General features: G+C 44.9%; 1 non-coding gene across 1 annotated transcript; it reads left to right on the forward strand.

The window, feature by feature from the left end:
• The first annotated feature begins 22,313 nt into the window (after positions 1–22,313).
• On the forward strand, positions 22,314–22,468 carry LOC131292215 (5.8S ribosomal RNA). Its single transcript, XR_009189902.1, has one exon. It is a non-coding gene; the product is annotated as a 5.8S ribosomal RNA (ribosomal RNA).
• The last annotated feature ends 1,313 nt before the right edge of the window (positions 22,469–23,781 follow it).

Genomic DNA, 23,781 nt, shown 5'->3' on the forward strand with positions numbered 1-23,781 from the left:
GGATGCTGCGAGATGAATGGGATGCTGCATGGAGATGAATCTTGATCTTCTTCATCTCCCATCTTAATACAGCATCCCTACTTAAAGGCATCTCGGAATTAGTCTGTTTTTCATAAATTCTAAGAAAAACATATGTTAGGATGCTGCGAGATGAATGGGATGCTGCATGGAGATGAATCTTGATCTTCTTCATCTCCCATCTTAATACAGCATCCCTACTTAAAGGCATCTCGGACTTAGTCGATTTTTCATAAATTCTAAGAAAAACATATGTTAGGATGCTGGGAGATGAATGGGATGCTGCATGGAGATGTATCTTGATCTTCTTCATCTCCCATCTTAATACAGCATCCCTACTTAAAGGCATCTCGGAATTAGTCTGTTTTTCATAAATTCTAAGAAAAACATATGTTAGGATGCTGCGAGATGAATATGATGCTGCATGGAGTTGAATCTTGATCTTCTTCATCTCCCATCTTAATACAGCATCCCTACTTAAAGGCATCTCGGACTTAGTCGATTTTTCATAAATTCATAGAAATTCATATGTTAGGATGCTGCGAGATGAATGGGATGCTGCATGGAGATGAATCTTGATCTCTTACATCTACTATCTCAATACAGCATCCCTACGTAAAGGCATCTCGGACTTAGTCGATTTTTCATAAATTCATAGAAATTCATATGTTAGGATGCTGCGAGATGAATGGGATGCTGCATGGAGATGAATCTTGATCTCTTACATCTACTATCTCAATACAGCATCCCTACTTAAAGGCATCTCGGACTTAGTCGATTTTTCATAAATTCTAAGAAATTCATATGTTAGGATGCTGGGAGATGAATGAGATGCTGCATGGAGATGAATCTTGATCTCCTACATCTCTCATCTCAATACAGCATCCCTACTTAAAGCCATCTCGGACTTAGTCGATTTTTCATAAATTCATAGAAATTCATATGTTAGGATGCTGCGAGATGAATGGGATGCTGCATGGAGATGAATCTTGATCTTCTTCATCTCCCATCTTAATACAGCATCCCTACTTAAAGGCATCTCGGACTTAGTCGATTTTTCATAAATTCTAAGAAAAACATATGTTAGGATGCTGGGAGATGAATGGGATGCTGCATGGAGATGTATCTTGATCTTCTTCATCTCCCATCTTAATACAGCATCCCTACTTAAAGGCATCTCGGAATAAGTCTGTTTTTCATAAATTCTAAGAAATTCATATGTTAGGATGCTGCGAGATGAATGGGATGCTGCAAGGAGATAAATCTTGATCTTCTTCATCTCCCATCTCAATACAGCATCCCTTCTTAAAGGCATCTCGGAATTAGTCTATTTTTCATAAATTCTAAGAAAAACATATGTTAGGATGCTGCGAGATGAATGGGATGCTGCATGGAGATGAATCTTGATCTTCTTCATCTCCCATCTTAATACAGCATCCCTACTTAAAGGCATCTCGGAATTAGTCTGTTTTTCATAAATTCTAAGAAAAACATATGTTAGGATGCTGCGAGATGAATGGGATGCTGCATGGAGATGAATCTTGATCTTCTTCATCTCCCATCTTAATACAGCATCCCTACTTAAAGGCATCTCGGACTTAGTCGATTTTTCATAAATTCTAAGAAAAACATATGTTAGGATGCTGGGAGATGAATGGGATGCTGCATGGAGATGTATCTTGATCTTCTTCATCTCCCATCTTAATACAGCATCCCTACTTAAAGGCATCTCGGAATTAGTCTGTTTTTCATAAATTCTAAGAAAAACATATGTTAGGATGCTGCGAGATGAATATGATGCTGCATGGAGTTGAATCTTGATCTTCTTCATCTCCCATCTTAATACAGCATCCCTACTTAAAGGCATCTCGGACTTAGTCGATTTTTCATAAATTCTAAGAAAAACATATGTTAAGATGCTGCGAGATGAATAAGATGCTGCATGGAGATGATTCTTGATCTTCTTCATCTCCCATCTTAAAACAGCATCCCTACTTAAAGGCATCTCGGACTTAGTCGATTTTTCATAAATTCTAAGAAATTCATATGTTAGGATGCTGGGAGATGAATGGGATGCTGCATGGAGATGAATCTTGATCTTCTTCATCTCCCATCTTAATACAGCATCCCTTCTTAAAGGCATCTCGGAATTAGTCTATTTTTCATAAATTCTAAGAAAAACATATGTTAGGATGCTGCGAGATGAATGGGATGCTGCATGGAGATGTATCTTGATCTTCTTCATCTCCCATCTCAATACAGCATCCCTACGTAAAGGCATCTCGGACTTAGTCGATTTTTCATAAATTCATAGAAATTCATATGTTAGGATGCTGCGAGATGAATGGGATGCTGCATGGAGATGAATCTTGATCTCTTACATCTACTATCTCAATACAGCATCCCTACTTAAAGGCATCTCGGACTTAGTCGATTTTTCATAAATTCTAAGAAATTCATATGTTAGGATGCTGGGAGATGAATGAGATGCTGCATGGAGATGAATCTTGATCTCCTACATCTCTCATCTCAATACAGCATCCCTACTTAAAGCCATCTCGGACTTAGTCGATTTTTCATAAATTCATAGAAATTCATATGTTAGGATGCTGCGAGATGAATGGGATGCTGCATGGAGATGAATCTTGATCTCCTACATCTCTCATCTCAATACAGCATCCCTACTTAAAGGCATCTCGGACTTAGTCGATTTTTCATAAATTCATAGAAATTCATATGTTAGGATGCTGGGAGATGAATGGGATGCTGCATGGAGATGCATCTTAATCTCCTACATCTCCCATCTTAATACAGCATCCCTACTTAAAGGCATCTCGGACTTAGTCGATTTTTCATAAGTTCTAAGAAATTCATATGTTAGGATGCTGGGAGATGAATGGGATGCTGCATGGAGATGAATCTTGATCTCCTACATCTCTCATCTCAATACAGCATCCCTACTTAAAGGCATCTCGGACTTAGTCGATTTTTCATAAATTCATAGAAATTCATATGTTAGGATGCTGCGAGATGAATGGGATGCTGCATGGAGATGAATCTTGATCTTCTTCATCTCCCGTCTTAATACAGCATCCCTACTTAAAGGCACCTCGGACTTAGTCGATTTTTCATAAATTCTAAGAAATTCATATGTTAGGATGCTGCGAGATAAATGGGATGCTGCATGGAGATGAATCTTGATCTTCTTCATCTCCCATCTTAATACAGCATCCCTACTTAAAGGCATCTCGGACTTAGTCGATTTTTCATAAATTCTAAGAAATTCATATGTTAGGATGCTGGGAGATGAATGGGATGCTGCATGGAGATGAATCTTGATCTCCAACATCTCCCATCTTAATACAGCATCCCTACTTACCGCCCCCGGGACTTAGCCGATTTTTCATGTATTTCCATATGACCCTTAGGGTCCCTTTCTTCATACAAGCTTGCCTAGGGCGATCGGTCAAAACTTGTCTTACTATTCGATTGGTCTTCGCACTTTCACCCTAGGCAGTTTGCCTAGGTGTAGCTTCTTGATGAGGCCAAAACCCAAAATAAGGGGGTTCGGCCGACCCAAAAACCTACCCTGTCTAAACTACACTAACCAGATTTTTCAGGGTCCTCAGCGCCATACAACTTTGCCTAGGTCACTTGTTCTATTGACTTAGGCCATCTGACTTGGTCCGTGTTTCTTCCTAGGGTTCACCTAGGTACTTTGCCTTGCTTGGTGTGGTAACTTTTTAGTGTAGTTCTGACATCCTCATTTTGGGACTTAGCCGATTTTTCGTAAAATACCATATGACCCATATGGGTCCTTTCCTTCATATAAGTTTGCCTTGCTTGGTATGGTAACATTTGAGTGTAGTTCTGACATCATCATTTTGGGACTTAGCCGATTTTTCGTAAAATACCATATGACCCATATGGGTCCTTTGCTTCATATAAGTTTGCCTTGCTTGGTGTGGTAACATTTGAGTGTAGTTCTGACATCCCCATTTTGGGACTTAGCCGATTTTTCAATCAATACCATATGACCCATCAGGGTCCTTTGCTTCATATAAGTTTGCCTTGCTTGGTGTGGTAACATTTGAGTGTAGTTCTGACATCCCCATTTTGGGACTTAGCCGATTTTTCGTAAAATACCATTTGACCCATCAGGGTCTTTTGCTTCATATAAGTTTGCCTTGCTTGGTGTGGTAACATATGAGTGTAGTTCAGACATCCCCATTTTGGGACTTAGCCGATTTTTCGTAAAATACCATATGACCCATCAGGGTCCTTGCCTTCATATAAGTTTGCCTTGCTTGGTGTGGTAACATTTGAGTGTAGTTCTGACATCCCCATTTTGGGACTTAGCCGATTTTTCGTAAAATACCATATGACCCATCAGGGTCCTTTGCTTCATATAAGTTTGCCTTGCTTGGTGTGGTAACATTTGAGTGTAGTTCTGACATCCCCATTTTGGGACTTAGCCGATTTTTCGATCCATCCTATATGACCCATCAGGGTCCTTTTTCTTCATATAAGTTTCCCAAGACTTAGTGCTTTTTACCTTTGGACACCAATATCACCCTTACGGGTTTCTTTGATCTTCTCACTTTGTATTGACCAAATGTAGGTCTTGCCATGCCAAACATATAATTGTTCTACACCAAGTCTCTATCTCGTACCGCCAGCTCGGTACATTCGATCAACCTGCCCTTAAGGCACCCGGGACTTAGCCATTTTTTCACATTTTTCATGATTTTGAGGCAACTTTTCTCGACTTTGTCACCTTATATCACCAAGATCCTTTCCCTTTAGCGCTTCACTCTGTTCGTATGATATTTAGCGCTGACTATCACCTTTCTATCGCTGACCTCAACTTCTTATTCGGTGCCATAGAGCCAGAGATATTTGGTGTATGCTGTTATAAGGGAAGTTTGTCACTTTTTCAAAGGCCCACTTTGGGACGCCCATATCTCACCTTCACGTATCTTCGATCTTCTTGTCGTCTATGGACGAAACTTAGGTCTTGTATTGGCCAACTTATAAATGTTCTACGGCCAAGCCGTATCTCTTACCGCCAGCCCGGTATTCATGGACTTAGTCACATTTTCGCCTCTCGTGGTAACAATTTCTGACTTTGACTCACAATAACACCCGAACGGTCACATGCTAGCGCTTTGCTTGGTAGGAATTATAGTTAGCGCTACCTTTTCTCTTTCCATCGATACCTTGTTCGTTCCATTCCATGCCATACAGCCGAAGTTATGATGTTTCCCGTTTTCCATATCATGTGGAGCTTATGCTCTGGGAAAACCATCTAACACCTGTACCACCCTTTTGGGTACCACCGATCTCGTCACTATGTTCGGGCCAAATATAGGTTATAACATGCCCAACATATAATTGTTCTACACCAAGTCTCTATCTCTTACCGCCTGCTCGGTATTTTACTCGTAAGTCCAAATTTCACAACTTGTACTTTTTGGCCCAATGTACTCGAGTTTCAATTTTGGTAACATTTTTCGACTTTGACGCTTAATAACTTCCAAATCATGCTAGTTAGCGCTTTGCTTTCTTCAAGTCGTATCTAGCGCTGGGTGTTACCTTTCCAAAACATATCCTAGCTTAACAATCCATGCCATACAGCCGGAGCTATACGGTGCACAAGTCAAATCCATTTTAGCCATGTTTCATTTTTGCCAATTTTTGACCACTCGTATCACCCTTCCAGAGTGGTCCGATCTTCTCGCTTTCTATGGCCGACTTTTAGGTCTCGTAGAGGCAAACTTATAAGTATTCTACGTCAACCCGCTATCTCTTACCGCCTGCTCGGTATTCTTGGTCTTGTGTGATTTTTGGCCATTTTGGTATTATTTTTCCACTTTGTCGCTTAATAACTCAGTTTTGCTCAACACTTAGCGCTTCGGTTGTTTGGGATTATAGTTAGCGCTCGGTTCGACCTTTCCAACACTGATCTTAGCTTGTCGATCCGTTCCATACAGCCTGAGTTATTCGCGATACCGTGTTTCAACCCATTTCTCAAGTCTCGTTTTGGTCCAACATTGAACCAGCCATATCACCCTCTTGGGTACCTCCGATCTTCTCGCTCTATATTGGCCAAAGTTAGGTCTTGTGGTAACGTACTTATGATTGTTCTACGCCGTGTTCGTAGCTCTTATCGTTCGCCCGCTATTTTCGATCATAAGGTGAATTTTCGCCTCTAAACCACCATTTTTTACCTTTGCCCTCTAATATGACCGACTTGCTCAACACCTAGCGCTTCGCTTGGTAGGACACATAGCTAGCGCTCGTCAAGACCTTTCCAACGCATATCCAAGCTTTCCGATCCGAGCCATACAGCCTGAGCTATAGGCGATACCGTTTTTCCCATTTTCTTGGTCACATGCACTTTAGGGTACCCCTTTTTGCCTTTGACCCTTAATACCTCCTCCGGCTCACTAGTAGGCGCTCAGCTTGGTAGGATACATAGCTAGAGCAGGCCTTCACCTTTCCAAAACTGCCGAAAGTGTACCGATCCGACATCTAGAACCAAAGTTATGGTCATTCCCATCATGCTCTACTTTCATGGTCAACCTCCACCAAGCACACCTAGGTTGGACCAACTTTCACCAACACATCTCGAACCCCAAATTTGCTTCGACGTACTAGGTTTCCCTAGTAAAGTGGTCAAAACATCCATTACAACACGACTGGTCTTTCTGGTGGTCGACCTAGGCGACTTTGTTCGACGACCACCACCCCATAGAACTAAAAGACGTCCCTTGATACGGACCTCCGATACATTTTCCGGCCTGTCTAAACTACACTCATCGAAATTTTTTTGGGTCCCCACCGTCATACAAGTTTGCCTAGGTCAAGTTTTTCTTCCGGATCGGCCGCGGACCTCACTTTTCATTATCTAGGGAGGCCATAGGGCCCCAAAAGGGGTTTTTTAAAATTTTCGACACTTTCGACTTTGGTCGGATTTTTTTCCGATTTTGGTCCGACCTAGGGACTTGGTGGTCCAAGGAGCCTCGGGACCAAACTTTTTTCTCAGGGGTCCCTACCTCCATACAACTTTGCCTAGGTCAATTTTTTGTTCCAAATCGACCGCGGATTTCACTTTTCAATATCTGGGGCTCGTGTAGAGTCCGAATATGAGGTTTTCTCATTTTTCGACATTTTCGACTTTTTTCGACTTTTTTCGGGTTTTTCGACCTAGGGGTCCGCCGAACAATTTTTGGGTCAAAAATTTTTATTGAACTAGTCGAAAGTACGCAAAAAGATAAGACTTTTTGCCGAAGACACCATGCCCCGGAACCGACTCCTTCCCCTTCAAAATTGGGGACAAACGTGATTTTTGAAACTTTTCCTTAGGGAGCCAAAGACTTAGAAAATTTTCAAAATCTCGATTTTTCGATTGCGAGCTAGCGCTTTGCGGTCTTCGGCAATGTTGTAGATCTCGACGAGATAAGACTTTTTGGTCAAGGTACATTTTCCACTCCGACCCCTCCTTCCCCCCGCAAATCGCCCCCAAAAGTGCAATTTTTGCATTTTCACCTCTTTGCACGCACTGTTCGGCCCAAATGGCCACTTTCTATGGGTCTGAGCGCTTTGCGGTCTTCGGCAAACTTTTAGAACGTACCCAGTTCTAATTATAATTGTTCTACACCACCTTCGTACCTCTTCATCCCTGGCCACTATTCGCGTACCAAGGTAATTTTTGTTCATTTTGTCAACATTTTTCATCTTTGACTGCTTATATCGGCCTTGCCATGAACCGATAGCGCTTCGCTGTGTTCTAACGTAAGTTAGTACTACTCAATACCTTTCCAAATCATGTCTTAGATTGTCATTTGCTTGCATACAGCCGGAGCTATGAGCGATACCGTAAAAAGTACCGAAACTTGGAAAAATCCTTGGATCGCCCATATCCCCCCTTTGGGGGCCAGATATCGAAAAAAGTTCTGATTCAAAAAGTTGCGCCTTAACGTGTTCTAGTTATGCCTAGAACATTTCACTTCGCTAGCTGGCCTGCAACTTAGCCGTAATTGGGATTTTAGGGTGTTCTTGGAGGGCCCATTTCCTGCGACTTGGTATCTTTTGGGCCCTATGTTTCTCTAATATCTCCACAAGTTTTCCAGATAGCTTTCTCATACTTTAAGAGTGCCTAGAGCACCTCAAGACCTTTCCAACGCTATGCCGTTCGCCTCGCTCGGACATCTACAGCCGAAGTTATTCGAGGTACACGGTACCTTACCCTGTTTTCTCAGTACTTGGTCGAAAATTTCGATCAGCCATATGACCGACTTGGACAACCCTGAGCGGGTTGGCCCCATATAACTAAACTTTCGTCTCGTGGAGGCAAACTTATAAATATTCTACGTCAACTCGCTATCTCGTACCGCCTTGACGGTATACTTGGTCCAAGGGCCATTTCCAGCGACTTTGTCGCCATTTCGCTCTAAGTTTCGCTAATACCTTCGTCCGTGGACATGGTGATTTTTTGTTCGTATTTTTCCTTGATAGTCCCACTCAAGACTATTCCATACCAGAGCCGAGCGTCCCGCTAATTGCCATACAGCCTGAGCTGTAATTCATGAAAGGTACCTCTACCAGTTTTTGTCATACTTGGGTACAAACTTTGGATCGACCATATCTCCACTTTGGAGGCCTTTTACTACCAAATCGGCTTTCGGCTACTTTGCATTGGGATAATACGCTGCATGCTCTCTTAGGTTAATGTCATGTGGTTGGCTATAGAGCATGCCCAAGTGATGACTTTGTTTAAAGCTCAACAGGTAGAGTATTATGTCCTCTTCCACATAGGGCAAGCTAGAATTAACTATCTTACCCAGGACCGCCGGAGCAGCGTGGACCAGGGGAGAACTATACTTTGTCTTGTATGCCCTCTTCCACATAGGGCAAGCTAGAATTAACTATCTTACCCAGGACTGCAAAGCAGCGTGGACCAGTGGAGGACTATACTTTGTTCATTACACCACAGTATTAAGTATGGTGTCCTCTTCCACATAGGGCAAGCTAGAACTAACTATCTTACCCAGGACCGCCGAAGCAGTGTGGACCAGGGGAGGACTATACTTTATACTTCACACACTAGCCATACTGAAGTCATCACTTGGTTGAAGCGCTGAACTACGGCGGGGTAATCGTTTACAGGTTATAATCATATAGCTGCATGCTCATTAGTAGATAATGGAATATTGTATGGCAATATGAGCATGCCCAAGTGATGACTTTGTTTCAAGCTCAACAGGTAGGGTATTGAGTCCTCTTCCACATAGGGCAAGCTAGAATGAACTATCTTACCCAGGACCGCCGGAGCAGCGTGGACCAGTGGAGGACTCTATACTTTATACTTCACACCACAGTATTGAGTACTTCTTGCATAAAGCCCCTAATGAGAACCACGAGGGCTCTCTCAATGTAGAACCACAAGGGCTCTAGTACCGATTCTCTCGGTACGGCTTGGTCCGTGTTCCTTTATGCTTGTACTCTTAGAAAGTCTCAACCCGGAGGTCTTGACTTTGATTGTCATAGTTGGACTACGACGGGGCATCCGACCATTGCTGATCGAACACCCCTGATTCACCATCTTTCGGGTAGGCGGTACGCGTACCTCCGGACGCGGAAGTCTCAACCCGGAGGTCTTGACTTTGATTGTCATAGTTGGACTACGACGGGGTATCCGACTCATCGAATACCCCAGAAGCACACCATCTTTCGGGTAGGCGGTACGCGTACCTCCGGACGCGGAAGTCTCAACCCGGAGGTCTTGACTTTGATTGTCATAGTTGGACTACGACGGGGTATCCGACTCATCGAATACCCCAGAAGCACACCATCTTTCGGGTAGGCGGTACGCGTACCTCCGGACGCGGAAAGTCTCAACCCGGAGGTCTTGACTTTGGTTGTCATAGTTGGACTATGACGGGGCATCCGACCATTGCTGATCGAACACCCCTGTTACACCATCTTTCGGATAGGCGGTGCGCGACACCACCGACGCGGAAAGTCTCAACCCGGAGGTCTTGACTTTGTATTGTTGGATAGTCCTCTTCCACTATAGGGCAAGCTGGAAATATTCCATTTTACCCAGGACTGCCGAGGCAGCGTGGACCAGGGGAGAACTTCACGGAATCTTCAGGCATCCATGATTGCCATAGTGCGTAAGCCGCCGCTGTGCGCGTCAACTCGTTCCCCGTGAGGAGGAGTCTAGCCGCCGCTAAAAGACGAAGCATTAAGTGTCCTCATTCCACTATAGGGCAAGCTAGAATTAACTATCTTACCCAGGACCGCCGAAGCAGCGTGGACCAGGCGAGGACTATACTTTATACTTCACACCACAGTATTGAGTACTTCTTGCATAAAGCCCCTAATGAGAACCACGAGGGCTCTCTCAATGTAGAACCACGAGGGCTCTAGTACCGATTCTCTCGGTACGGCTTGGTCCGTGTTCCTTTATGCTTGTACTCGCGGAAAGTCTCAACCCGGAGGTCTTGACTTTGATTGTCATAGTTGGACTACGACGGGGCATCCGACCATTGCTGACCGAACACCCCTGATTCATCATCTTTCGGATAGGAGGTGCGCCCACCTCCGACGCGGAAGTCTCAACCCGGAGGTTCGGACTTAGAGTTTTTCCCATTTAAAAGTTTTTCTCTTAGCCATACTGAAGTCATCACTTGGTGAACGATTGAACTAGGGCGGGTTAATCGTTTATAGGTATCATGTGGTTTGCATGCTCTCTTAGGTTAAGGTCATGTGGTTGGCTATCGAGCATGCCCAAGTGATGACTTTGTTTCACGCTTGCTTGATTTCTTCATGATTCCCTGTTATATAGTGTAATCATTCGAGAACAGGGAATCTTTGGTTTTGCTCAACAGGTATTGGATGTCAACTTGGTATCTAGATCGCATTAAGTCTCAACCCTTAGGTTCGGACTTGTATAGTGACATCTTGTTACGGTCTTGAGTCTCAACCCGCAGGTTCGGACTACTTAGTGTTTGATCGAATATAATATGGCAACTTGTGCCTAAGTCTCAACCCGCAGGTTCGGACTTCTGTTTATTTGGCCAATGTATGTATAAGGCAACTTGTGCCTAAGTCTCAACCCGCAGGTTCGGACTTGTGTATTTGTTCGAAGTCATGTATAAGGCAACGTGTGCCTAAGTCTCAACCCGCAGGTTCGGACTTGTTAGTGTTTCGTCAACTTTCATATGGCAACTTGTGCCTAAGTCTCAACCCGCAGGTTCGGACTTGTGTATTTGTTCGAAGTCATGTATAAGGCAACTTGTGCCTAAGTCTCAACCCGCAGGTTCGGACTTGTGTATTTGTTCGAAGTCATGTATAAGGCAACGTGTGCCTAAGTCTCAACCCGCAGGTTCGGACTTGTTAGTGTTTCGTCAACTTTCATATGGCAACTTGTGCCTGAGTCTCAACCCGCAGGTTCGGACTTCTATAGTGTTTCGTCAATTATCATATGGCAACTTGTGCCGAAGTCTCAACCCGCAGGTTCGGACTTCTGGAAGGATCACTTGGCCACTAATGATCCTTCCGCAGGTTCACCTACGGAAACCTTGTTACGACTTTTACTTCCTCTAAATCATCAAGTTCGGTCAACTTCGATAAAGCAGACGCGGTTCACGAGGATCCAGCGAACGATCATCTCCAAAGACCTCACTAAATAATCCATCGGTAGTAGCGACGGGCGGTGTGTACAAAGGGCAGGGACGTATTCAACGCTGGCTGATGACCAGCACTTACTAGAAGTTCCGAGTTCATATGGACCATTGCAATCCATAATCCCTACTAAGTGAGTATTTGAGTGATTTCCCGTTCCTCTCGGAATAGGAGACACGCTGCTACCCACATTGTAGCACGCGTGTAGCCCAGAACATCTAAGGGCATCACGGACCTGTTATCGCTCGATCTCATTTTGCTAAACACAAATTGTCCTGCTAAGCAGCGTACCGTAAGTGCACTTGCGCACACGAACAGCGAAGGTGTCAGGTCATACTCCACCGAAAGGTCCTAACCCGTTCCAATCGGCATCGACGCATTAACGCTGACTGCGTTCTAGTTAGCATATGTGAGTCACGTTCGTTATCGGAATTAACCAGACAAATCAATCCACGAACTAAGAACGGCCATGCACCACTACCCTTAAATTTGAGAAAGAGCTATTAATCTGTCTCACCTCCATAAGTTCGGACCTGGTAAGTTTTCCCGTGTTGAGTCAAATTGAACCGCAAGCTCCATTTCATTGTGGTGCCCTTCCGTCAATTCCTTTAAGTTTCAACTTTGCAACCATACTTCCCCCGGAACCTGACTTTGGTTTCCCGGAAGCTACTGAGAGCACCTGGTTGTAGCGTCTCCCAATTGCTAGTTGGCATCGTTTACGGTTAGAACTAGGGCGGTATCTAATCGCCTTCGATCCTCTAACTTTCGTTCTTGATTAAAGAAAGCATCCTTGACAAATGCCTTCGCTTTAGTTAGTCTTACGACGGTCTACGAATTTCACCTCTCGCGCCGTAATACTAGTGTCCCCAACTACTTCTGTTAATCATTACCTCCGGTCTGAGTACAAACCAATGAAAGATTAGACCAAGGTCGTATTCCATTATTCCATGCAAGATTATTCTAGGGCGTTTGGGCACCCTGCTTTAAGCACTCTAATTTGTTCAAGGTAAACGTGAGCGGTCGAGCTCTATGTTACACTTGCACCCGTTGAAGGGCACACCATGACACAGACTTGGTGCCCTACCACACCATTGAGTCGCAACCAGATTCCGACTTGGCCCACCGACCACGGGTTGACCGGGTCGGCGGAGCCGGACTGTGTTGGACAAGTATCAACTTCGAACGTTTTAACCGCAACAATTTTAATATACGCTAGTGGAGCTGGAATTACCGCGGCTGCTGGCACCAGACTTGCCCTCCACTTGATCCTCGTAGAAGGATTTATGCTCTACTCATTCCAATTATGAAACATCATTAAAGAGTTTCATATTGTTATTTCTCGTCACTACCTCCCCGTCCCGGGATTGGGTAATTTACGCGCCTGCTGCCTTCCTTGGATGTGGTAGCCATTTCTCAGGCTCCCTCTCCGGAATCGAACCCTGATTCCCCGTTACCCGTTGCAACCATGGTAGTCCTCTATACTACCATCCATAGTTGATAGGGCAGATATTTGCGAGATCTGTCGTCGGTGCGAGACCATACGATCAGCATCATTATCCAGACTTCAACTCAATGACACGGAGAACCCGCGATTGGTTTGACTAATAAGTGCACCAGTTCCCGCGAGGGTCCTGGCATGTTGCATGTATTAGCTCTAGATTTTCCACAGTTATCCAAGTAACTAGGTTGATGATCTCGTAAATTATAGCTGTTATACTGAGCCTTATGCGGTTTCACATTAAATCTGTTTGTACTTAGACATGCATGGCTTAACCTTTGAGACGAGCGTATATTACTGGTAGGATCAACCAGAATTCCGACTTTGCGTTCGAATGTTCATTGTCCCATTGCACCCGGAGGAGCAAACACCACGTTCTATATGTTGTCAAGTCCGGTAGCACACGGGAGGCGAGCCCCCGTGCGAACCTCATTGCCCTCGTATCACACACACCCGATGCACCGGACAGGCACTTGAGCGGCATTCGACTCCGCTAAGCGCACGTGCGCCCGATTGTGCATGCGCTGACGGGGCCTTCATACCCCTACCACAGCGACCTTATGCCAAACTTCCATGAATACTTAGGTGAGCTGACAAGGGCCTTCATTTCCCTACCATCAACTAAAGGACACGCTAGGCGCGTCCGATCATTGCAACTGCGGGGCTTTCATACCCCAATCACCACAGTACGCAATTCACCAGAGTTTAATCACAACCCCCCCGGACATGGCACACTATTAACTTGCAACAAAACTTAGTGTGTGCCGGGCACATCGGTTCCACAAAATCATTCCCGATGTACCCCAATTGGGGTTGTGAACGCATCCATGGTCCTCTGACACACCCAACCAAGCGTGGATACTACATACCTCAAACACCCAGTACACTAACAGACAAATCAATATATGGTTGCTTTCCCCCAGACATTTGCCAATCACTTGGCACCCGGACGGGAACTCGCTCCTGATTGCGCCATTGCCACCCATTTGCCAAGAGCGAGTTCTGTATGTAGATTTCATTTGGAAAGACAACCGTGTACTGGATATTCTATCCGACGATTACAGATGACGAGTACGAGACTCGACTACACTCACGGATAATACATTTTGGGTCGAGATTGCTTTCGGGGTTTTCGATTGGTCTTGCGCTTGTAAACGTATAACTTTGACTTGTGGTAACCTCGGTATGTTAGTCGATCACGTGGTTGTGAACTGGGTAAGGGTGGGCAATCTGTTCACTTGCACTCTGGGTAGGAATATGGTGAGCGCTATAGGTTAAAGATCATGGTATGGTTCCATCGTGATGACTTTCGCTAGATAGTAGTATGTTTGGATAGTTATAACGTTTTTGGCCATTTGTTCATAGTGTTCGGTCCATTGAGGAATTCGATTGGTCTTTGCTTCACACACGTGGTCGATCACTTGGATGTGAACTAGGGTGAGATTAAGGTGTTCACTAGTGCTCTTCGGTTTTGGATCAGTAATGAGCACTTGATTGGTTTCGCATAATATGTATCCATAGTGATGACTCTTTCCAGCTTAAGATTTCGTTACCAGTTTCGAATCCTCCCCACGTTCGCTTTTACTTGGTTAGGTTTTCGAGTGTAGATTTGAAAGCAATCTCATGTATGTATCCCATCTGATATAAGCCACTGACAGTTCATGTCACCTCGTTCAACTCTCGCTGGGTCACAGAAGTATGTTACTGCGCCCATTATCCCTACTCGGATAGGTTCGGTTCGTTCGTTTTATACTACGGTGAGTAAACTCAATTTGTGCATCGCATAGCCATGGAAAGCAAGCTTTCGCGGGCCTCTTCGACTGTTTTGATACGAGCTGTGCCCGTGATGCTTGTCATCCCAGGATACTAGACCCCTTTGGACGACCGCATGACCATCAGAAAGTAAATTCCACGTTCGGTTTATTTGCTACTTCCACCGTTCTAGTACTATGGGGTTGGAACCCCTAACATAAAGTATCTATGTAGAACCACGAGGGCTCTCAATGTAGAACCACAAGGGCTCTAGTACCGATTCTCTCGGTACGCTTGGTCCGTGTTCCTTTATGTTTGTACTCTTGTGTGTATAAAATTCATGTTCGATTTGGGATATTTGCTACTTTCACCTGTGCGCTGTGTATAACTACGGAGAAACTCAATTTGTGCATCGCATAGCCATGGAAAGCAAGCTTTCGCGGGCCTCTTCGACTGTTTTGATACGAGACTGTGCCCGTGATGCTTGTCATCCCAGGATACTAGACCCCTTTGGACGACCGCATGACCAACAGAATGTAAATTCCAGTTCGTTTTTGGATATTTGCTACTGTCACCGTTTGAGTACTATGGGGCTTGAACCCCTAACATAAAGTCTTTGTGTAGAACCACGAGGGCTCTATAGTACCGATTCTCTCGGCACGCTTGGTCCGTGTTCCTTTATGTTCGTACTCTTGTGTGTATAATATACATGTTCGGTTTGGGATATTTGCTACTTTCACCTGGGTCCCGTTCTTCATACAAGTCTGCCTTGCTAATGTGGTAACTTTATAGTGTAGTTCTGACATCCCAATTTTGGGACTTAGCCGATTTTTCATGAATTTCCATATGACCCATAGGGTCCCTTTCTTCATACAAGCTTGCCTAGGGCGATCGGTCAAAACTTGTCTTACTATTCGATAGGTCTTCGCAGTTTCACCCTAGGCAATTCGCCTAGGTCTGTCTTCTTGAGGAGGCCAAAACCCGAAATAAGGAGGTCTGGCCGACCCTGAAACCTCCCCTGTCTTAACTACACTAACCCGATTTTTCAGGGTCCTCAGCGCCATACAACTTTGCCTAGGTCACTTATACTCTTGACTTAGGCCATCTGACTTGGTCCGTGTTTCTTCCTAGGGTTCACCTAGGTACTTTGCCTTGCTTGATGTGGTAACTTTTTAGTGTAGTTCTGACATCCCAATTTTGGGACTTAGCCGATTTTTCATGAATTTCCATATGACCCTAAGGGTCCCTTTCTTCATACAAGCTTGCCTAGGGCGATCGGTCAAAACTTGTCTTACTATTCGATTGGTCTTCGCAGTTTCACCCTAGGCAATTCGCCTAGGTCTGTCTTCTTGAGGAGGCCAAAACCCGAAATAAGGAGGTCCAGCCGACCCTGAAACCTCCCCTGTCTTAACTACACTAACCCGATTTTTCAGGGTCCTCAGCGCCATACAACTTTGCCTAGGTCACTTATACTCTTGACTTAGGCCATCTGACTTGGTCCGTGTTTCTTCCTAGGGTTCACCTAGGTACTTTGCCTTGCTTGATGTGGTAACTTTATAGTGTAGTTCTGACATCCCAATTTTGGGACTTAGCCGATTTTTCATGAATTTCCATATGACCCTAAGGGTCCCTTTCTTCATACAAGCTTGCCTAGGGCGATCGGTCAAAACTTGTCTTACTATTCGATTGGTCTTCGCAGTTTCACCCTAGGCAATTCGCCTAGGTCTGTCTTCTTGAGGAGGCCAAAACCCGAAATAAGGAGGTCCAGCCGACCCTGAAACCTCCCCTGTCTTAACTACACTAACCCGATTTTTCAGGGTCCTCAGCGCCATACAACTTTGCCTAGGTCACTTATACTCTTGACTTAGGCCATCTGACTTGGTCCGTGTTTCTTCCTAGGGTTCACCTAGGTACTTTGCCTTGCTTGATGTGGTAACTTTATAGTGTAGTTCTGACATCCCAATTTTGGGACTTAGCCGATTTTTCATGAATTTCCATATGACCCTAAGGGTCCCTTTCTTCATACAAGCTTGCCTAGGGCGATCGGTCAAAACTTGTCTTACTATTCGATTGGTCTTCGCACTTTCACCCTAGGCAGTTTGCCTAGGTGTAGCTTCTTGAGGAGGTCAAAACCCAAAATAAGGAGGTTCAGCCGACCCAAAAACCTCCCCTGTCAGAACTACACTAACCCGATTTTTCAGGGTCCTCAGCGCCATACAACTTTGCCTAGGTCACATGTACTCTTGACTTAGGCCATCTGACTTGGTCCGTGTTTCTTCTTAGGGTTCACCTAGGTACTTTGCCTTGCTTGATGTGGTAACTTTTTAGTGTAGTTCAGACATCCCAATTTTGGGACTTAGCCGATTTTTCATGGATTTTCCATATGACCCATAGGGTCCCTTTCTTCATACAAGCTTGCCTAGGGCGATCGGTCAAAACTTGTCTTACTATTCGATTGGTCTTCGCACTTTCACCCTAGGCAGTTTGCCTAGGTGTAGCTTCTTGAGGAGGTCAAAACCCAAAATAAGGAGGTTCAGCCGACCCAAAAACCTCCCCTGTCTGAACTACACTAACCCGATTTTTCAGGGTCCTCAGCGCCATACAACTTTGCCTAGGTCACTTGTACTCTTGACTTAGGCCATCTGACTTGGTCCGTGTTTCTTCTTAGGGTTCACCTAGGTACTTTGCCTTGCTTGATGTGGTAACTTTTTAGTGTAGTTCAGACATCCCAATTTTGGGACTTAGCCGATTTTTCATGTATTTCCATATGACCCATAGGGTCCCTTTCTTCATACAAGCTTGCCTAGGGCGATCGGTCAAAACTTGTCTTACTATTCGATTGGTCTTCGCACTTTCACCCTAGGCAGTTTGCCTAGGTGTAGCTTCTTGAGGAGGTCAAAACCCAAAATAAGGAGGTTCAGCCGACCCAAAAACCTCCCCTGTCTAAACTACACTAACCAGATTTTTCAGGGTCCTCACCGTCATACAACTTTGCCTAGGTCACTTGCACTCTTGACTTAGGCCATCTGACTTGGTCCGTGTTTCTTCCTAGGGTTCACCTAGGTACTTTGCCTTGCTTGATGTGGTAACTTTTTAGTGTAGTTCAGACATCCCAATTTTGGGACTTAGCCGATTTTTCATGTATTTCCATATGACCCATAGGGTCCCTTTCTTCATACAAGCTTGCCTAGGGCGATCGGTCAAAACTTGTCTTACTATTCGATTGGTCTTCGCACTTTCACCCTAGGCAGTTTGCCTAGGTGTAGCTTCTTGAGGAGGTCAAAACCCAAAATAAGGAGGTTCAGCCGACCCAAAAACCTCCCCTGTCTAAACTACACTAACCAGATTTTTCAGGGTCCTCACCGTCATACAACTTTGCCTAGGTCACTTGCACTCTTGACTTAGGCCATCTGACTTGGTCCGTGTTTCTTGCTAGGGTTCACCTAGGTAGTTTGCCTTGCTTGATGTGGTAACTTTTTAGTGTAGTTCTGACATCCCAATTTTGGGACTTAGCCGATTTTTCGTAAAATACCATATGACCCATATGGGTCCTTTGCTTCATATAAGTTTGCCTTGCTTGGTGTGGTAACATTTGAGTGTAGTTCTGACATCCCCATTTTGGGACTTAGCCGATTTTTCAATCAATACCATATGACCCATCAGGGTCCTTTGCTTCATATAAGTTTGCCTTGCTTGGTGTGGTAACATTTGAGTGTAGTTCTGACATCCCCATTTTGGGACTTAGCCGATTTTTCGTAAAATACCATATGACCCATCAGGGTCCTTGCCTTCATATAAGTTTGCCTTGCTTGGTATGGTAACATTTGAGTGTAGTTCTGACATCATCATTTTGGGACTTAGCCGATTTTTCGTAAAATACCATATGACCCATATGGGTCCTTTGCTTCATATAAATTTGCCTTGCTTGGTGTGGTAACATTTGAGTGTAGTTCTGACATCCCCATTTTGGGACTTAGCCGATTTTTCAATCAATACCATATGACCCATCAGGGTCCTTTGCTTCATATAAGTTTGCCTTGCTTGGTGTGGTAACATTTGAGTGTAGTTCTGACATCCCCATTTTGGGACTTAGCCGATTTTTCGTAAAATACCATATGACCCATCAGTTTCCTTGCCTTCATATAAGTTTGCCTTGCTTGGTGTGGTAACATTTGAGTGTAGTTCTGACATCCCCATTTTGGGACTTAGCCGATTTTTCGATCCATACCATATGACCCATCAGGGTCCTTTCCTTCATATAAGTTTGCCTTGCTTGGTGTGGTAACATTTGAGTGTAGTTCTGACATCCCCATTTTGGGACTTAGCCGATTTTTCGTAAAATACCATATGACCCATCAGGGTCCTTTCCTTCATATAAGTTTGCCTTGCTTGGTGTGGTAACATTTGAGTGTAGTTCTGACATCCCCATTTTGGGACTTAGCCGATTTTTCGTAAAATACCATATGACCCATCAGGGTCCTTTCCTTCATATAAGTTTGCCTTGCTTGGTGTGGTAACATTTGAGTGTAGTTCTGACATCCCCATTTTGGGACTTAGCCGATTTTTCGTAAAATACCATATGACCCATCAGGGTCCTTTCCTTCATATAAGTTTGCCTTGCTTGGTGTGGTAACATTTGAGTGTAGTTCTGACATCCCCATTTTGGGACTTAGCCGATTTTTCGTAAAATACCATATGACCCATCAGGGTCCTTTCCTTCATATAAGTTTGCCTTGCTTGGTGTGGTAACATTTGAGTGTAGTTCTGACATCCCCATTTTGGGACTTAGCCGATTTTTCGTAAAATACCATATGACCCATCAGGGTCCTTTCCTTCATATAAGTTTGCCTTGCTTGGTGTGGTAACATTTGAGTGTAGTTCTGACATCCCCATTTTGGGACTTAGCCGATTTTTCGTAAAATACCATATGACCCATCAGGGTCCTTTCCTTCATATAAGTTTGCCTTGCTTGGTGTGGTAACATTTGAGTGTAGTTCTGACATCCCCATTTTGGGACTTGGTCCACGCTGCTCCGGCGGTCCTGGGTAAGATAGTTCATTCTAGCTTGCCCTATGTGGAAGAGGACTCAATACCCTACCTGTTGAGCTTGAAACAAAGTCATCACTTGGGCATGCTCATATTGCCATACAATATTCCATTATCTACTAATGAGCATGCAGCTATATGATTATAACCTGTAAACGATTACCCCGCCGTAGTTCAGCGCTTCAACCAAGTGATGACTTCAGTATGGCTAGTGTGTGAAGTATAAAGTATAGTCCTCCCCTGGTCCACACTGCTTCGGCGGTCCTGGGTAAGATAGTTAGTTCTAGCTTGCCCTATGTGGAAGAGGGCACATTACTCAATACTGTGGTGTTATGAACAAAGTATAGTCCTCCACTGGTCCACGCTGCTTTGCAGTCCTGGGTAAGATAGTTAATTCTAGCTTGCCCTATGTGGAAGAGGGCATACAAGACAAAGTATAGTTCTCCCCTGGTCCACGCTGCTTCGGCGGTCCTGGGTAAGATAGTTAATTCTAGCTTGCCCTATGTGGAAGAGAGCATACATGAACCAAGAACGAACTTTATGATCGAGGAATGATTCGACAACTAACCGATGGTATGAAATGTGAAGAATTCAAGCAAGCACACAATCAAGTCATCACTTGGGCATGCTCGATAGCCAACCTCATGACATTAACCTAGTAGAGCATGCGAAAACCAATATATATGTAAACGATGCCCCTCCCTAGTTCAGCGCTTCAACCAAGTGATGACTTCAGAATGGCTAAATCAAATCGGTTCAAAACATACCATCGGTACCCTATTGAAACACACAAGTCGATATCAAACCTCATGATTGTGTAGTCCTCCACTGGTCCACGCCGCTTCGGCGGTCCTGGGTAAGATAGTTCATTCTAGCTTGCCCTATGTGGAAGAGGGCACATTACTCAATACTGTGGTGTTATGAACAAAGTATAGTCCTCCACTGGTCCACGCTGCTCCGGCGGTCCTGGGTAAGATAGTTCATTCTAGCTTGCCCTATGTGGAAGAGGGCATACAAGACAAAGTATAGTTCTCCCCTGGTCCACGCTGCTTCGGCGGTCCTGGGTAAGATAGTTAATTCTAGCTTGCCCTATGTGGAAGAGAGCATACATGAACCAAGAACGAAGGTTATGATCGAGGAATGATTCGACAACTAACCGATGGTATGAAATGTGAAGAATTCAAGCAAGCACAAAATCAAGTCATCACTTGGGCATGCTCGATAGCCAACCTCATGACATTAACCTAGTAGAGCATGCGAAAACCAATATATATGTAAACGATGCCTCCCTAGTTCAGCGCTTCAACCAAGTGATGACTTCAGAATGGCTAAATCAAATCGGTTCAAACCATACCATCGGTATCCTATTGAAACACACAAGTCGATATCAAACCTCATGATTGTGTAGTCCTCCACTGGTCCACGCCGCTTCGGCCGTCCTGGGTAAAATGGAACATTCCAGCTTGCCCTATGTGGAAGAGGGCACATTACTCAATACTGTGGTGTGAAGTATAAAGTTCAGTTCTCCCCTGGTCCACGCTGCTTCGGCGGTCCTGGGTAAGATAGTTCATTCTAGCTTGCCCTATGTGGAAGAGGACACTTCATACTTCGTCTCTAAGCGGCGGCTTGACTCCTCCCTACGGGGAACGGGTTTACGCGCACAGCGGCGGCTTACGCACTATGGCAGTCATGGATGCCTTACGTTTCTATGAAAAGTGTGTTCCTCCCCTGGTCCACGCTGCTTCGGCAGTCCTGGGTAAGATAGTTAGTTCTAGCTTGCCCTATGTGGAAGAGGACACGTAGACTTACTGTGGTGTGAAGTATAAAGTTCAGTTCTCCCCTGGTCCACGCCGCTTCGGCCGTCCTGGGTAAAATGGATTCATCCAGCTTGCCCTATGTGGAATGAGGACACTTTATGCTTCGTCTCTAAGCGGCGGCTTGCTCCTCCCTACGGGGAATGGGTATACGCGCACAGCGGCGGCTTACGTTATGGCAGTCATGGATGCCTTACGTTTCCATGAAAAGTGTGTTCCTCCCCTGGTCCACGCTGCTCCGGCAGTCCTGGGTAAGATAGTTAGTTCTAGCTTGCCCTATGTGGAAGAGGACACGTAGACTTACTGTGGTGTGAAGTATAAGGTTCAGTTCTCCCCTGGTCCACGCCGCTTCGGCCGTCCTGAGTAAAATGGATTCATCCAGCTTGCCCTATGTGGAATGAGGACACTTTATGCTTCGTCTCTAAGCGGCGGCTTGCTCCTCCCTACGGGGAACGGGTATACGCGCACAGCGGCGGCTTACGCAAGTTAGTCACCCTCGGCAGTGGATCACTCGGCTCATGGATCGATGAAGACCGCAGCTAACTGCGCGTCATAATGTGAACTGCAGGACACATGAACATTGATAAGTTGAACGCATATTGCACGTCGTGGGAACCTACCATGATGTACAGATGACTGAGCGCTTATATTTGAGAAATGTATCGCATACATTTAACTACGCCGTGACACCCGTCACGAGACGTGCACCATGATGTTAACTAGGGTCGCGACGACCCGCTAGCATTAAAGAACCCGTGGTTTACAATATACTGGCATTGGAATTCGAAGTATTTAGAGCGTCCGTGTTCCCGCGTGAGGCGGAAGTACGAGGAGAAGGCGTGCTTGTGGTGTCTGTGGTGGTGTTTACTGATGTCTAGCTTCAGCTTATTTATTTATTTAAATAGAAGCGAAGATGTCAAAGTAGCGTCGAAGCAGCAGCGAATAGCACAAATGATTCAAGTATGGAAGTTGACCAAAGGAACACAAACAAACTAGCGTATGGGCAAAGGAAGGTATCAGTGAGTTAAACCACACGCGGGCTAACAGCCCGTTAACCGAGTCCAACGGTACATATTGGACATTGAAACAAAGTAGTCGCAAGCCAGATGTGACGATAACAACCGCAAGGTACATAAGCCTACCAACGGCGAGTTGAGACGTGCACCATGATGTTAACTAGGGTCGCGACGACCCGCTAGCATTAAAGAACCCGTGGTTTACAATATACTGGCATTGGAATTCGAAGTATTTAGAGCGTCCGTGTTCCCGCGTGAGGCGGAAGTACGAGGAGAAGGCGTGCTTGTGGTGTCTGTGGTGGTGTTTACTGATGTCTAGCTTCAGCTTATTTATTTATTTAAATAGAAGCGAAGATGTCAAAGTAGCGTCGAAGCAGCAGCGGTAGCACAAATGATTCAAGTATGGAAGTTGACCAAAGGAACACAAACAAACTAGCGTATGGGCAATGGAAGGTATCAGTGAGTTAAACCACACGCGGGCTAACAGCCCGTTAACCGAGTCCAACGGTACATATTGGACATTGAAACAAAGTAGTCGCAAGCCAGATGTGACGATAACAACCGCAAGGTACATAAGCCTCAGTTCATGTGTGACAACCCCCTGAATTTAAGCATATTAATAAGGGGAGGAAAAGAAACCAACCGGGATTCCCTGAGTAGCTGCGAGCGAAACGGGAGAAGCTCAGCACGTAGGGGTGGCGGCCTGTCCGTCTATCCGATTCCGTGTACTGGTGCGTCTCACTATCCGTCATCTTAGCGCTTTTCAAGTCCAACTTGAATGTGGCTCAGAACCCATAGAGGGTGATAGGCCCGTAGAACAGCGCCCGTTGGATGATGGACCGAGCGTACCATGGAGTCGTGTTGCTTGATAGTGCAGCACTAAGTGGGAGGTAAACTCCTTCTAAAGCTAAATACAACCATGAGACCGATAGTAAACAAGTAC

The sequence above is a fragment of the Anopheles ziemanni genome (assembly GCF_943734765.1).
Source record: "Anopheles ziemanni chromosome X unlocalized genomic scaffold, idAnoZiCoDA_A2_x.2 X_unloc_4, whole genome shotgun sequence".
Taxonomy (NCBI): Eukaryota; Metazoa; Arthropoda; class Insecta; order Diptera; family Culicidae; genus Anopheles; species Anopheles ziemanni.